This window comes from Marmota monax, unplaced genomic scaffold (genome assembly GCF_021218885.2).
Source record: "Marmota monax isolate L192 unplaced genomic scaffold, Marmota_monax_Labrador192_F-V1.1 WCK01_AAM20220418_F8-fsc00040, whole genome shotgun sequence".
Taxonomy (NCBI): Eukaryota; Metazoa; Chordata; class Mammalia; order Rodentia; family Sciuridae; genus Marmota; species Marmota monax.
Genome location: NW_026692782.1, coordinates 4,357,501 through 4,375,975, shown reverse-complemented (window position 1 = coordinate 4,375,975; position 18,475 = coordinate 4,357,501). Strand labels below are relative to the sequence as shown.

The following is an 18,475-nucleotide window of genomic DNA, read 5'->3' as shown; positions in this document are numbered from 1 at the left end:
GTATTTCCATTAATATTAGTAGACTCTTCAAGGTGAATGAATAACACTAAATATTTACAAATAAAAAAATTATAAAAGAAATTTTTATCATGCTTTGTTTTAGGGTAATAAAATATATTTTTTTAATTCAGAGTATAAGATTTCAAGCTACAAGATATATCTCAGATAATTTGCTCATTTTTCAAGATCTTCTCCAAATAATTGTTCTTCCCTTCATATTTTTATTATAAAATCAGGCTTAAAAAGATTTCTTTTTAAAAGATGCTCTACCACAAAAAAGAAGAAAGTCTATAAATTTCACTTTTCTCAAAGGTTACATGCAGAGAATAACTCAATCATTTGAGTCTTAACAGTGCTTCATCAGTGTTTCTTCTTATGTGGAAATCTCATTTTTAGAAAATTTGAGTTTAGACAAAAAGAGGCAGTGAAAATACTTTCTGAAGCTTCGAAGGCTTGCCTTGGGGTGGCTAATTTCTGTGATGACTTGTGGCAGAAATCCAGCAGCCTACTGTTGACATTTTCATAGTAATTATAGCTCAGGAGCTGGCTGCTTGGAAGAGCAAAAATGTGTCACATATGACATGGCAGACCTTTGCTAATATTCTTTTTTCTTTTTTCCTTTACTATGGCTCAGAATTGATGGCAAAAAGTAACAAGGTTGTACAGTAAATGAGAGTTTCAATGTAAAAAATCAGATTGTTAAGAAAGACTGTTTAAAATTAGGAATGACCAGGTGTTCCATAAATGACATGTTCAATAAAAGCCCCAAGGAAAAATATGACAAGATGTGTTATTTACTGAAAGTATGGAGCAGGGCTCTGATATCTACATTGATTCCTATATAATTCACCCATCTATACATGAATTTGTTTTAAAGCACTGTTTTACACTCCAAGAGTGTAATGCACATACTCTTAGAAGCATGCCTCTTTCCACTGCTAACTCTACCTGGCAAAATGTGCTTCAGGAGTTCATGGGAAAGAGAGGTTGCATTTGACTGTGGATCATGCAAGGGGTCATGGAAGAAGAGTATAAAATGGACTATGAAAAATGAGAAATGATACAGAATAGATAAATAAGAGGGCAAAGGCTTTCTATTCCAGATGAATGGCTCATTTGGAGGAAGTCACAAAAACAAGAGAAAGCATAAAATATAGCACAAAGATAGACAATAACTCAATTTGAGTGCTTGGAAGAACACACATACACACAAAGAGAAAATAGAGGTGAAAAAATAAAATATGGTTTGGAGGCAGATAGGGAAGGGCTTTGGGATTTGAGGATAGGAAATCTGGATTTTATTTGGTGCTGACATTTGTAGATAAAGTATCTGGTGAGACCTGTCTGTCACTAGAAAGATCCTGGCTACTTACCAAAGAACTCCCACTGTGGTAGTCCCTTGATGAATTCACCACTGTAAAGAATCTGGCCTTCAGCCCTGAAGCCTCAGAAACCTGGTTCTGCCAGCAGAAACCAATGTCAGGATGGTTGGTGCATACTCTCCCTGAGCTCAGCTGGGTGGGCACGGAGACAGAAAGGGAATTATTTTGTCCTTTACACGTTATAGAGGTATAGACCAACCTTGGATAAACACTGGTGGTGACCATTCTTACTCCTGACCATTCTGCTCCCTGCCAAAATTTTCCTAGGTAAGTTATATTTCTTTCTCAATTCAGTCTCCTTCTAATAAACTATTTTCCTCCAATAATGGGTTGCAATATTTTAAAAGCTTACATTAATACACACAGACTCAGGAATCACATGATCTCTCTCTAACATGACTCCACACATACAATGACTGGTCCATTATCTGGATATTGCAATTTATCCCATCAAAGTCAATCTTACTGCAGGTTTTTGGAAGGCAATTTACTGTGCCAGTGATGTGAAGCTCTACTGGATAATGAATTAAAGAATGAATGTATCTTTTTGAACAAAGGAACAAGATGAGAACTATAATTTGGGAGAAATTAATTGATTAGTAAAGGCTTCCTAACGCTCATCAGCAGGAAAAAACCTGTAAATGTGAAGGTAATCTACAGAACCAGTGTAAGTAAGAGATAATGAGGATCTAATCCAACGAAGAGAGAAGAGTCTTTATCTTGAAATTTACCAGAAAAGGGCTGGGGTTGTGGCTCAGTGGTAGGACCCTTGCCTAGTATGGATGAGGCACTGGGTTTGATCCTTAGAACCACATAAAAATAAATAAATAAATAAATAAATAAATAAATAAACAAGCAAATAAATAAATAATTGTATTGTATCTATCTACAATTAAGGAAGGAAGGAAGGAAGGAAGGAAGGAAGGAAGGAAGGAAGGAAGGAAATTACTGCAGACAAGACTTACAAGTGATTAGATTGGGAACAGTAGTAAGGAAGACAAGAATCAAAGTTGCCTTCAATAAAAAATTCCCTGTAATTGTAAGAACATTCAAGAAATCTTTGCAGAGCTTTAAGTTAAAAATTCTGTTTATAGAAGTGATGGCATTGCACAATTCACCCATTACCCATGTTATCATGGAGAATATTTTATGGAATTCTGAATATTTTATGTAATTTTTTTTTCATCTGATATTTTCTGGACTGAGTGATTATTTGTATCCAACATGCTGAAGGGTTTGGGTACAGAGAATTTTTTTTAAAAAAATAAATCAATTGTAAAATATAGAAATACTTCAAAAGTTATATTACAGAAAAAAAAACTCAAAACTAAATGACAGAATTACATAGGAACCTTAAAATGAATAGAAACAAGATTAAACCACAGGAATATAAGTTTCAATTCCAATCTAAACTTACGTGCAAAAATTGCCATATTAATGTTTTCAAATTTTTTTCAATTTTTTATACCATGTGAAATGAAATTATTTTGCTATTTCATTTGCTTTTCATTAATAAAACTGAATTCCAAAAGGAACAAAAATTCATTAAAAAATTGTTTGAACTTTGTCAGCCAACTTTATTTATAAAATTGGTTCAGTTAAAATATATTAAAATTGCAAAAACATGGAAAATATGCTGTTTAAAATTTGTATAGCATACATAATATTATATGTCCTTTACACAGCATATTTTGGTTGTTATGTGATTTAGTCAAAATTTATTTAAGAATTTCCCTAGGCAGAATTTCATTAATGCATACTACATGCATGTATTAAAATTCACACTGAACACTATTTAATAAGTACAATTTATATATATTAATAATATATTTTAAAAGAACAAAAAATACTTGGTAATGAACATACAATTTATATCTAATTTAAAAATCAATCATAGGTCTTTTTACTGGATGGTAACAAGTAATAACAATATTGCTAGGTTCCTATAAAAACTGAATTGTGCAATTTTATTAAAGCATCTAGGAGAAAATAACTTATAGTTTCATTCAAATTAAAAAAAAAAGTTGAACCCACAAACCACAACACTGAAGGACGTTTATTCAACAAATACAAATCAGAAACATCATAGTCTAGTCCAACAATAAAAGGGTGAAAAATAATGTATCTTATCCAAGGTAAATAATTAAGACCAAACATGTTTTTAACTTGCATTACCTACAGAATCATGAAGCTATTTACCATTTACAAAACTTATCATTCATAAAGAACTTATTTTTATAGTTCATGATCACAGGTTCTGGAGGAAGGAAACTTTAAAATATTCAGGGGCAAACAGGCAGACCCATCAGAAGGGGGGAACTCTTAGCTCAACAATGACCTTGTTGTGTTCACAGTGAATTAAGCACATGAACCCTCCTGTAGCTATCACTCCCCATAGATAAGGTTTTGACATTTTCCTTTACTTCTTACCATGGTACCATGAGTACCTCAGTACTGAGTTTGTAATTTCGGGGACCTATGCCAGCCTTCCTCTACTCTTCTCTATAATTCTATGATCAGTGATAAAAGCATGTATAAATAAAAGGGCACTCACTGCAAGGGGAAAAAAAGAAAAGAAGAAGAAGAATTTTGGCAGGAGAGGGTATTTAGCTATTCACAGCAAACAAAGCAGTTCTGAAACTATATTTCCTAATCTCATTCCAGGACCTATAAACTGCTGTGGTTCTCAGCCACATGGGTTGTGATGCATAATGTGTGTTCAAAAACATAATGTGTGTTGACTTTTCAAATATATTCTATTTCTCAAAGATAATGAAGGACTTCTATCTTTATTGTTGATTTGTTATCTAAATTCAACATGTCATTCCACATTGGAGACTTTTACTGAGAAAAATGTGCACTTGGAGTGAAAACCATCAATTCTATAACAAATAGTTTAAATGACAATAACATTAGCAAGCAAAAAATAGCATATTTAATGAATTCATGAAATTCTGAGGATAATGTTGCTACATGTGTTGGTGTTTGTAAAAAATCTTACTTTGCCGAAAAGGTTACTTTCAGATTCCACAGCTTCTAAACTTCTCTAGCTAACAGAATGGAATGTGCCTTTAATTCATAGTTTCGGTTAAGTCCAATCATTCTTTTAAAACTATGAAGTGCATAACATCTCAATTGCAAGAAATTACATTTTATGTCAAAGGAAAAGTTCTCAGGTAATACTAGGTTAATGCTGTTGATACAATGTTCCAGAAAATTTTCCCCCAGGGAATGTTCATTTTAGATGAAGCTAAGAGCCTCAGGGACATTGGAGAAGAATATCAGATGTTGCCAAGGGCACCTTAGACAGCCTTCCTGAGAGACGAGGAGGCTGCCTATAATTTCATACTGTACTGTATGCCATGAAAGGCCTATAAATATTCCCCTGATCTCCTAAAACTGGTTCTTCAGCAGATGCTAATACCAAGAGCCAGAGCAATTAGCAAGCTCGTATTTCAAAGTATCCAGCATATAGTACCCTGTGTAAATATTTTGAAAGTCACAAAAGTAGCCTGGCAATGGAAAAGGAAAAGTGAGCTATGATTAAGGGACTATCAAATTACTATTTTTAGGAGCTGTATCTAGTAAGCATTTTACCTCATTCAGAAAGACAATGCCAAGTCATGTTTTATATATCTGGAGGCAATTCTATTTAAGTTGGTGCACTTTTGGTCCCTCTCCTTTTAGGTCCCTGCTGAGAATTAAAAATTAAGCCATGTATATGCTGGGCTGGGTTTGTGGCTCAATGGTAAAGCACTTACCCAGCGTGTGTGAGACACTGGGTTCAATCCTTAGTACCACATAAAAATAAATGAATAAAATAATTTAAAAGAATAAAAAAAATTGAAACCATGTGCTAATGTTTGGAACACTCAATATAGTACTCCAAATTGACTATAAACTAGTGTAATTTTTATCAAAATTCCCATTTAAAATACTATATACAAAATTTCTTTCATAAAAATACTATATACAAAATTTAGCATGAAGTTCAGTATCAGTTAATTTAATAAGAATAAAAATATAAAAAATCATTTAATTTTAATTTATTCTACTTTTTTCAGTATGGCAGCTAATTAATTTTGTTCTTTTGCTGTAGAACTATAAAATGAAAAATCTAAAATGGAGTATAATCAATGATTAAGCTATCTAATATTTAAAATAATATTCTAGATAAAGAAGTCTTGAAACTGTAGATAAGACAACAAAATTATTTTTAGAAATTAGATGCATTCCAAACAATTATATGATATTATTTCAATTTTTTTCATTTGTTCTGATTAGTTATACATGACACTAGAATGCATTTTGACACATCATACATAAATGGAGTATAACTTCTCATTCTTCTGGTTGTACATGATGTAGAGTTACACTGGTCGTGTAACAATAGATGCACATGAGGTAATAATGTCTGATTCATTCTGTTTTCCTTCCTACCCCCATACCCGCTCCTCTCCTTTCATTCCAAAGTACTTCTATTCTTCCCTAGCCTGCCCACCGCCCCTTACTGTGAATTAGCATCCACATAGCAGAGAAAACATTCAGCCTTAGGTTTTTTGGAATTGGATTATTTCAATTAGCATAATATTCTCCAGCTACATCTATTTTACCTGCAAACGACATAATTTTATTATTCTTTAAGGTAGAGTAATATTCTATTGTGTATATATACCACATTTTCTTTATCCTTTCATCTGTTGAAGGACACCTAAGTTGGTTCCACTGTTTAGCTATTGTGAATTGAGCTGGTATCAGCATTGACTGTGGCTATGTCACTATAGTGTGTTATTTCAATTTTTTAAAAGTCAATACCATTATATCACTCTTTGATATTCAACATGGAAAACAGAAATTTAAGTGGTCTCCTATGGATGTGATTGGCAGTCTTTCTCAGAACCCATTCAACATTGATTAAACATAGATTATATGTTCATGTATTAATTGTACATGATAATAATTTGTGAATACTTATGTCTGATTAAACGAAATATGCCATCTTTCTGTTTTTTTTTCTTTTAACCGACTTTGAAAATAGGAGCAAGGAAAATCAGTCTCCATCAAAAATAAATAGAAGAAAAGGAAGGAAGGAAGGAAGGAAGAAATATCACAATTGTAATAATTGGAAACTAGGTACAGTTATACCTAACAGTTTCCAAAATTGTTACAAGCCAAATGACAGTCATTGTAAGAACATATTCATCATTTCTTTTATAGCCATTTTCATCAACAGTGAATATTCAGAAGTGCACAGTGATGTAAACAAAATAAAACAAAAAAAAAAAACTAACAAAAATACCAGTAATATACAGTTACCAAATGTAGTATTCCCATAGGAAGAAGCATTCTTTGAACAGTATGTGATTTTCAATTACTGGCCTTTATAAGACTAATAAAGGACAGGCTACTAGACATCTTGTGTCCTAGCTTCAAGACGAATCATGGTAGCATCATTGTGATGGTAAGACAATAGGTTCTACTAAAAATTTCAAATCTTTATGAACTTCTTGATCTAGCTGGTGAGAAGATCATCAATGTGACCATTTAAAAGGTCCAAACATGACATTTTAAAAGGTGGAAATCCAATTTGTCTGTAATAATTCATTTTAAGTAGTCAACTGTTAATAAGTAGCAAAGCAATAAATAAATAAATATTATTTTTAGAGAGTAGGTTCAAATATTAATCCTGAACAGATTGACTAATCATCTTAAAATGTTATCTCTACATTTGTAAAAGGAGATTAATTGTGTCTACATTTTTAGTTGGTAAGAAATTTTAATGAAAACAAGAAATTACTTAAAAAAATGTCAAAGGACTTGAATGAAAATTTCTCCAGATATAATATTACACATGGCTCAAAAGTACAGGAAAGAATGGTCAATATTACTAGTCATTAGGGAAATACAAATCAAAACCACAATGAGGTATCACTTCATATCCATTAGGATGGCTGTTTTATCACAAAAACAGAAAACAAGTGTTGGCAAGGACATGGAGAATTGGGAAATTTGTGCTTTACTGGAGGAAATGTGAAATGGTGCATCCTCTATGGAAAATAGTATGGCAGTTCAAAAAGGGTTAAAAGTAGAATTACCAAAGAATCCAGAAATTCCACTTCTGGGTATATATCCAAAAGACTTGAAAGTAGAACCTTTGACATATTTGTACACTCACATTCAAGCAGCATTAGTCACAGAAGCCAAGAGGTAGAAGCAATCCAAGTGTCTGTAGATGGATGAGTGAAGAAAATGCAGTTTTAGTCATAAAATAGAATATTATTCAATCTTATAAAAAGAAGGAAATCCTTGAAGACACTGTGTTAAGTGAAATAAACCAGTCACAAAAAGACAAGTACTGACTGGTATCTTTTATGTGAAACATATATACTAGTCAAAGTCATAGAAACAGAAGAAAGGTAGTTGCCAAGAATCGAGATAGAATAAAATAGGGAGCAGTTTTATGGGTGTCAAGTTTCAGTTTTGCAAGATGTAAAGATTTTAGAGGTTAGTTGCACAACAGTGAGAATACACTTAAAAATACTGACCCGCACTTTAAAATGGTTAATATAATAAATTTTGTTTCTTTACTACAATTAACAATAAAATATGCTGTATATATAAAATACCTAAAGTGCCTAGCATACAATAGACACTCAAAACAGCATTTATAAGCCAAATATCATCATCCTTCCTATGCTTAAAGACTAAATGCCTACGCAGACCATCCCCAAACTTACAATAATCGGACTTAACCATTTTAAACTTCATAATGGTGTGAAACAATACATATTCAGGGGAAACTTACTTAAATTTTACATCTTTTCTGAGACTAGCAGTATGTTATTTGGTGATTTTTCTACACACTGGGAAGGGACAGTGAGCCCCAGCTCCTAGTCACGTAGTCACAACAGAAAACAACCAACATTATGCTATTTAGCTAAGTTATGATGTTTGCTAGTATAAGTGCATTACATGCCTTTTACTGGTCCTTTTTAGTTATGCATAGCATTAGGATTCATTTTGACATAATTATAAAAGCTTAGAATATAATTTGTTCTAATTCAGTCCCCAGTACCTCCCCTTTCCCTCCCCTCTACTCTACTGAACTTACCTGCATCCTTGACTTAGATATTTTCAACTTATCAGGATGTAATTCCATCCTAAATCCAGAAGTACTTATAGATAAAACATGGTATAATATTAATGAAATACTATTAGAACTATCTTGAAGCAGGTATATCAGCATATTGTTAATTTCTAATTCATATAAAGAGCTAAAGAGCAATTCACAGATATGTTAGCTATTTGATCATGTATACAATATATCTCTATATGTTAATGTTCCTTTATGCCTGAAACATGCCTGAAATCCCAGCAATTTGGGAGGCTGAGGCAGGAGGATCACAAGTTCAAGGCCAGCAACAGCAACTTAGTGATACCCTGTCTCAAAATAAAAAGGGAAAGGAAAGTGACTCAGTAGTAAAGTGTCCCTGGTTCATTTCCCAGTACCAAGAAAAAAATAAAAATACATAAATTTCCTTTTGTAAATTATGTTAACACTAAACCAAACTATCAAATATTAGGACCTAACCAAATAAGCATAATTAACAATTGCTGCAATAGTTAATTAATTACTTTTTTTCTCTATTGAAATAGTATAATTAAAAATAATCAATTACATTTTTTCTTATGAAAACATTATGTTGAATTTTATTTAATAATCTCTATTTCACAATGTGAGGAATAATATTGAAAGCACATAGGATACATAAAAAAGAAAAGTGTCTATCTCCTATAAGTCTTAGAGATTTTATATACATTAAATGTGGTTTTTAAAACTTTAAATAGACTAATGAAATATCATAGTGTTGTTTCTGAAAGAAGGAATAAAACTTTATTATTAGCCTCAGATTCTGAAGAGAAAAAAAAATCTGCTCAATGTGTTCAGAAACAGCAATAGTGTTTCTAGTTGGGGCCATTATTTCCTTGATGAATTAAAAAAAAATTAAAAAGATGGTGAGCAAGAAATCGAAGGTCAGATGCCTTATGGTAGGCATATAGGATGAGAAAAGCATTAATTCTTTGGGATAAATTACATGACTGAAGTGGCAAAATGGTTTTATAAGAAGATTTTTTTAACCTATTTTTATCCCTTGGAAACTTTTATACTGTTGTTATTGCAAACTTAATTTTAACTGGAAACAAAACATCACACAAAAATTATGTAATCACCACTTATAAAATAATCATGCCATATATATATATATATATATATATATATATATATATATGAAAGTGTAAAGTCTACATGTCAGGTCTGCTGTTCCTATTTCATAACCATCTCAAAGATACTAGAACGAAAACGATTGTTCTTTGATTCCAAGGACAAGAGCTTCTTGGACCCCACAACAGCATCCTTCCTAGGATTCCCATCATTTCTAGGGTTACTTCAAGTATTACTACAGTAGAATAGTATTATTTTGGTATTATACCACTACTTTGCACTAATGGTGCTTTCCTTTTTGCTGCGTCAGAGCAAATACAACTTGGGTACAAGAGAGTGTATATATATATTCTCATATATACACTATACACAGTTGAGGGGTATGAGAATTAAATTCAAATCCCACCACCACACCAATCACCATGATGCTTCACATAAAAGCATTCTGGACCTATGACTAAATACTCATAGTTAAAAGGATATTCTAGAAAATACACTAAGTGATTTCACTAAAGGAAAGCAAAACTGGTCATCAGTCTTATTATTGTGATTACCTCTTGGATACTTCTTTGGTTCTGACCATAAACCTTTTCTCTTAGAAATTAGCACACCACTATTTGCTGCCAAACTTCTACAACCAAAACCTTAGGAACCAAGCATTCCATTTCTAGCATGGCCATCATAACTCAGCCTACCATTCTTGGCTAAGAGGACAGGGGGATGACATAGAATTAGGAAGGAATATTGAAGGCATGGCTAACGATTCATAGGCAATAATACAAATTCTTATCAGTGGACACAGGAATAGAGGTAGAGAATATTTTCAAGGGACATTTAGATGATGAATAGAGCATGACTAAAGATACCAATATTTTTTTTTCTGGTACCAAGGATTGCTTTCTTTCTTTTGTTGTTAATCCTTTGCCATTAGAGGTTAAGTTCCATGGTATACCTTATAGCAAGGTAAAACCATGTAACTAAGTCCAGGCCCATGGGACATAAGTAGAAGTCATGTGTGACTGTTTTGGGTCATAAATCCTTTAACAGAAACCCTTTATACAGGATAGAAAATGCCACTTATGGAGAAAAATGGAAAGCCCAGGCCTGAACAGGCACTTATTGATGGTTACATGGTTAGAAAATAAAACTACCTTAATTAAGGCACTCTGATTAAAGTTCTCCTTTTTGTGAGAACTCAACCTTGCCCTGACTGATACACTGCCAATTATAAGTGAGGCAGAAGTAAGACCAAATCAACCTGTGAAATATCTGCATTTAGCCACACAACCATTTACTGAAGTTCAGTAGTAGTAGAATAAACAGAAGACACTGGTGTTTAATCTTACTTACAAGACAATAAAAATATTCAAAGACATTAGAGTAACAAAATTATGTGACCGGAGAGAAACTGTAGGAAGACAATTGGATAAACTGGCAGAGAATGCCAAGATACACATTATTACCAACTACTGTTGACTATTCTAAAATCGAACCTGATGGTTTGGAATGGTATTTCCATTTTGGTACAGGTTAGAACTCGTAGTCCTAAGGCATTTTAGTACTTGACATTTTTTACAATAATTAAATTCTTATTTAAATTACAAAACTGGACTTGAAGTGGTCAGAAATGAAATTGGTTGATAAATGACAGCACTTTTCTAAGAGTCTTAAGGACTATTCAGTTGGCAATACATATCGAATATAATGTTCTTTCCTTTATTTTCTAGTGCAAACTCTGAGCCAGTTATTGTGCTAATGCAAGGTGAAGTGGAAAATTTGTGGGGGAGGAAGACTGCAGTCTATATCTGTAAGAAGTTTGCAGTCTAATGAGGTATCCAAATCTGTAAACTTGTTGACATAGCAAAGAGTAAAAAAGATGAAAAGACATATAAATACTCCAGGAGCTTTCGGGGTTGAATGGTGTGTATAGAAGATTCAAAGATCAGCCTTTAAAAGTAGGTACATGAAATAAAATTGTGACCCAGATCATGAAATCATGGAAACTAAAATTGAATAAGAATATACAATGTCACTCTGAGTCAGAATCATGAGCTTTAAATGCATCCAACCAAGTAGTTTCACTGTAAGGGTAGAAAATAAATGCCATCCATCAGTAAACACTGTTCCTTTTGCAAATCTAGCTAAAAAGTTTAAGGATCTAATCCTAGAGCTGCTGACTTTCTATAAGAAGCAAGAAAACACAATGTGGTCACACATGTAGAAAATGAGATCATCTCAAGCTATGTGAAGCAGGAACTTACACAAGAAACAAAAAAAAAACCTAGCATGACTTAAAATTTTTGGTGGGGGATTGTTGGTTTTTTACTTAATGTGTTTGTGTATAATGTGTATGTATATATTTTATATATATATAGTATATATATATATATAACATATGTTTATATTATACCTATACTACCTATAATTGTCTCAATTTTTAGATTCCTTTATCTGCACCTGTTTGAAGATACACACACACTCACATAAAGTGTATATTTATAATACATACTATTTTAGACATAGAATTATTTATGTATAAACAGACTAATGTATTTCCTAATTCATTTAGTTATACTTTTCTAATGATTCACTAGAAGTTATAAGAGCTAGAAAAGTAAAAGTATGTGGTACTTTATTTTCTGTTAGGAAGAATCCATGTCAAATTAACTACATTTTGTTCTCAATTCAGACTTTCTTAAGGACTTTGCTAATATGATACCACCTTTCCCTGAGGTATCCTCTCTAGAAATTTGCAGGTCAGTGGACATTCTCTGACCTGCCTTCTTTCATCTTGTGATTTCTGATATGACAAAAACAATTTAAATTTTTACTGGTGGGCTGGTAATATTAGTGATGACAAGATTAAAATACAGGGATGTGGAGGGAACACCATGACATGGCTTAAAAAGGACCCACATGACAAGGACAGGAGTCGGGTGCTAGCCCGTTGTTGCAAGAGTTACTCGGGGGCCCTGAATCCAGACTGCCTCAGCTTCTCTTAAGAAGTTAGTTGCCTATCTCTAGATTAAATCTCTCATGAGGTAAATGATATGAATAAGAGTACAACAAGAACATAGTTGTATCCTGTAGTCCTCACCTACTCTGACCTGCAAACATGTACAGAATATTTAAAGGTTTTTCAGGACTACCCCAGTGCTAATAATCAAAAAAAAAAAAAAGAAAGAAAAAACATTCAAGAAAATGCAATGAATTAACTGTGAAGAATTCTTCCCAAGGCAAGGTATATATAGGTATATGCTTGACCAAGATAAATATAATTAATGATTATAACTATTATAAATATAATCTCATAATAAGAATTACTGAATTTGTGCATATAAGAATTGGCTAGTACTATTGAGAAAGTATTCCTGAATAGAGAAAGTAGTAGTTTACTGTGCTAAATGCATCTAGTTATGTAGTAACTACTTGGTATATAGTATTGAAAAGTAAAACAGTAAAACCCTGCAGCCAACTATTAAGGCAGCATAAAGAAGAAGCCCCACCTTGCACCAAGGTATCTTCCCTAGTACTTAAGAAAAACAACCAGGGTGAATCATTAAAATCCACCCCCCCCCAAAAAAAAAAAAACAGAGAGAGGGATTGAGAGCTTATTCTTTGAAGTGTATCATTGTTTGAACCATAATGCTTCATGAAGCCATATGGTAATTTACTTCAATAAGGCCTATATATCAATAGTTTCATTTGCTTTCTTTTTTTACTTATTAATTTTTTTATTTATGTGACAGCAGAATGACAGCAAAATGCCTTATAATTCTTATTACACATATAGAGCACAGTTTTTCATATCTCTAGTTGTATACAAAGTATATTCACACCAATTCATGTCTTTATACATGTACTTTGGATAATAATGTCCATCATATTCCACCATCATTTCTAACCCTATATCTCCCTTCCCCTCCCACCCCTCTGCCCTATATAGAGTTCATCTGTTCCTCCACGCTCTCCCTCCCTTCCCCACTATGATTCAGTCTCCTTATATCAGAGAAAACACTCACACACTGCTGGTGGGGCTGCAAATTGGTGCAGCCAATATGGAAAGTAGTATGGAGATTTCTTGGAAAATTGGGAATGGAACCACCATTCGGTTCAGCTATCCCTCTCCTAGGTCTATATCCAAAGGACTTAAAAACAGCATACTACAGGGACACAGCTACATCAATGTTTATGGCAGCACAATTCACAATAGCTAAACTGTGGATGCCCTTCAGTAGATGAATGGATAAAAAATTGTGAGATATATACACAATGGACTATTACTCAGCAATAAATGAGAATAAAATCATGGCATTTGCAGGTAAATAGATAGTGTTAGAGAAGATACTGCTAAGTGAAATTAGCCAATCCCCCAAAAACAAATGCGGAATGTTTTTATTTGCTTTCTTATAACATTAAAATTTGAGAGATTCTCAAGGATCTTTTTTCTTTTGTAGTCCACTAAGTTGTCAGGAAAGACCTTTCACTATCCGTCATTAACTCTGATATTCTGTACACTTAAGAATCTTGACTCAGAGGAAAACAGAAAATAACAAAAGAAGTTAAGAAAAGTTTACTTACTACTCTGTATCCCCAAATCAGCCATTCTTATAAAGTAAAATTACTACTGGCATGCCCTGAAACACATCGATCTCTATGTCCCATTTCACAATATTGTACACGCCTTTTAGCCAATAATCAGGTTACATTTTTAAAGTTAAATTTTAGTGCTTTGCTATTGTCTTCATTGTAGCCAGAGTACTAAAATCACTTAAGGAATAAATGTAAACCAAAGTTGACTGTAGTTTATGCAACACTCATGGTAACCATTTCTCAAAGTTCAAAATGAGCCTCAGTTTTTTTTTTTTTTTTGAAAAATAAATCTAATTTAAAACTTTAAATTTTGATTTAATGGTACAATCTTGATTTTTTAAATATGATTTATTAAAAGTTTGCTGGATTTTTGTTGAACTGCTTCCGACATACAGTATTTAAGGGTTTCTCATGTCTTTCCTGTCATTCTTAATTAATATGTGTACTTCAGTTAAATCAATTACATATAAGGTGGATGATGGTATTATATCAATTACCAATTAATTCATTGGTTCCCAAATTCAACACTCATTTATTACATGACAATGGATATGGTTTAATTGAGCTTATAAATATAAATGTTTGAAATATGTAATATGTGAGACATTTGAGCTAATGATTCACTTTCCTCATAAGAGCACTGCTTTCAAGTTCTCCTAATATATATGTAAGAACTGGGTGAGCAAATCCTGTAAACTACTGTGCTTGGACAAGGCAGTAGGACTCCCCAAATTCCCTCACTGAGAAACCTTGCGTTCTTGATTTTACTACTACCCAACATTGCTACAAAAAATAAAAACTAGTATATCCACTAAACAAATCCCACTGTTGAGAGTTTTTTTTTTTTTAATTTCATTTTGTTATTAAGGCCTCATGTATGCTAAGCATGTGCTCTACCACTGAGCTGCATTCCCAGTCCCTATTTTATTTTATAATCATATAATTATACTCTGAACATAACATTGGTTCTAATATATTTATTTTTAAATGTATTAAGTTTTCTAAGTCTTTAGATTGAGTTAAAATGTAATTTTCTTCCCAAGACATAAGAATTAAAAATCTTTACTAGAATTTTATAAATATATTAATGATTTCAAAGAGTCAAAAGTTCTTAATGTTTATATAATTCTATTCTGTGCACATTGGAGAACAAATTCAAAACAAACTTTATTCAACATTACTAGTATAGAGTAGTCAAAATCCTTGGCAGTAGTGGCACTGGGTGTCATACTCCTGTAATCCCATCAATTCAGGAGGTTGAAGCAGGAGGATCCTAAGTTCAAAGTCAACCTTGGCAAGTTGGCAAGGCCCTGAGTAACTTAGTGAGACCCTGTCTCAAAGTAAAATACAAAAAAGGGCTGGGGATATGGTTTAGTGCTTAAGGGCCCCTGGGTTCAATCCTGATAACAAAATAATTATGATGATGATGATGATGATGATAATTCTTTGAAGTGTCTTTTTTGTGAAGACTAACTCATGGTAAGCTTTGTGAAAATGAGTCGCCAGGGGTAGTAGTTCTTATGTTCCTCTACTCTTAAATAACACTTCACATGCATGCTGCTCACCCCTAATCCTTTATTATAAAATATCTATATTATATTTATTATATTTATTATATTTATTATATTTATTATAAAATATCTATAAAATAGACTGCATGGTGCACTCCTGTAATCCCAGCAGTTCAGGAGGCTGAAGCCCAAGGACTGCAAGTTCAAATGTATCCTCGGCAAAAGTGAGGCGCTAAACAACTCAGTGAGACCCTGTCTCTAAATAAAATACAAAATAGAGCTGGGGTTGTGGCCCAGTAGTGGAGTGACCCTGAGTTCAATCTCTGGTAGCATGAATAAATACATAAATAAATAAATATGTTCACATATTTATATTATATATTAAAATCATTTATTTCTAAACTTATTCCATTGAATTCAATTGAAATAACCATTAATTGAGTTTTTAAGTAGTTTTCAAGGTATTTTTCAAATATAATTCAAAAAGTAGCACAGTTCAAACTTTTTTTAAGGAGCTACTTTTAAAATAATGTCAGTTTTGTATAACAGTCACTCTCAAGAAGTACGGTAAAGATTATTTACAGTGTTAATTATGCTGAGGCATCACAAAGTTTTTTTTTTTTATTTCTAAAGGACATAATTATAATTTTATGGAGAAAAAGCACTAAAAATAACACTTCCATTAAACTGTTACTATAAGATGCAGTTCAGATTCCTTGTGTCTTCATAACTGAGTACATAAATCTGTGTTAAGATATAAATTCTTACGCAGTACACATAAAGGTAGATTCATGTAGCAGTTTTGTTTCAAGCAATGTCTTTTAATCATGTGCTTTCAGACAAAAATAAACTAATAAATAAATCACATCCATAAAGATACAGACCAAAAAAAAAAATTGAGTTAATGATTTCCCAAAAGGGAAAGAATATGTAAACAGCAGTAAGGTGGAGAGTCTAAATAAGGATTCTATGTTAGGCACTGAGTTATGACTTCAGAAGCATGCTGTCAGCCTACATTTCATCATGTTAATAATGAGCAACAGGTGGCTAAAGGGGAAATATAATGATAACACTTATCTTCTCCATGCCTTCCAGAAGTCATCTTTATAAAAATGTAATTATCTTATTAAAATAGCTATTCTAAACTTAAGTTTTGCAAAAAAAAATCTTTATTATATTTCTATATATTGCATATACTCCAAAACAAATATTTGCTTAAAATATTTCAGTAAATCCTTTATTTAAACATATACACGATTTTGATTTCCCCCTGAGATTATAGAAGAATGTCTGAAAATACAAGACTAATGAAAATATTCTAGCTTTGTAGAAGTTGAATGCATTTATTCTAGAATTTTTAGTTCCACAGTAGGCAACTCAGCTTGCCATAAGAGTTTAAATCAAACACATTCACAAACTGTCCAAATATAGGCTGCTCATTCTCACTGATTCAATAAAGCAATTTTACTTAAAACAGAGGACACTAAGATACTCAATATCTAAAATATTTTAAAGAAGCAAGTTTGAATTTCATTTTAAAAACTGTGAAGCAGTCACTATATAGACATGTCAAAATGAGAAGCATTGTTCAAATATTAACAAAATTTTCAATATATTTTTCTACAATGAGGGCATGAGAAACAGAAATTTTCTCCAGATTTAGAAATATCACATTTGCTTATTTTTTGTTGGAGTTAATATTAGTACAAACTTAAAACAAAGAGATAAGGATTCACTTTTATAAGAGCATTCATTTAGTAATAAAATGACATTTAAGCTTTGTTCACAACGTATGTAAGAATAAGACCTCCATTAAGTATTATCATTATCAATTTTCATCCTCTGTATCCATGCTGAATATCAAGTAGCTGCACCTAGATTTAAAGTCAAATTACCTTTTTTTTTTTTAATTTCTTTTTTTCCAGAATCCCCTTCAGGACTTGGCTTTGCCAGGTACTTTTTTGAAGGGGTGTTGGGACAAGGGAGTCAAGGAGCCTAGCTGAAAATTAGCCCTAGCTTCCATTGATTTTTGCCAAATCGTGACAGAGTCTGAGCTGATCAAAGAAGTTAACTCATCTACACGTAGTGCACTGCAGATGGACTCCCTAAGAAATTCTCTCAAATGTCACAGTAAGGATTGGCAATTGTCTGTGAATCACTCTGGCTCCTTTTCAGGCCTTAGGGTTTATAGAGAGGATTGGGGGACCTGTAACCAAGTCAGGGAGACCTCTTTACTGGAACAACCAAGTTAAGTGTGGCAGGATGAGCTGTGTTCTGGCCACAGACAGCACTTGGCTCTGCTCAGATCAGGTGTGTGTATGTGTGTCTGTGTGTTGGGGGTGGTGGTGACTAGAATGTCTTGGCCATTGGCTCCAGTCAAACAAAAAGTCCCAGTCTGTAAAACTCCTTTCCTTTAAATAACCTTTCAGAAAACTCCCAAAGAGACTCCACAGTTAACTCTTTCATGGATGTCGCCTGCGGGCGTCCCCTCCCTGGCAGATTTTACAGCAGTGATTAATTGGGAAGTAAAACATAATCAAAAGCATTGCAAACACGTTCTCAGTTAAAGTGAATGGTGAAACACAAATCTGATAGCAATTTTATGTAATTGGAGCAGTTCAACTTCTGCCTACTGGAGCCGCCAAACAACCTCCCACCCCTGGAGAGCGGGCATTTATAAATCTTACATCTTCCTACCTCCAAACTCAAATTCCTTAATGGACCATTAGTAAAGGGATCGATCCTAGTTACTTTAGTAGCAATAC

The 18,475-nt window shown here is 32.9% G+C and overlaps 1 protein-coding gene across 2 annotated transcripts in view; it reads right to left on the bottom strand.

Annotated features, from left to right (window-relative positions):
- Spock3 (SPARC (osteonectin), cwcv and kazal like domains proteoglycan 3) overlaps positions 1-18,475 on the bottom strand; it is a 433,106-nt gene that overhangs the window by 413,402 nt on the left and 1,229 nt on the right. The window lies entirely within an intron of this gene.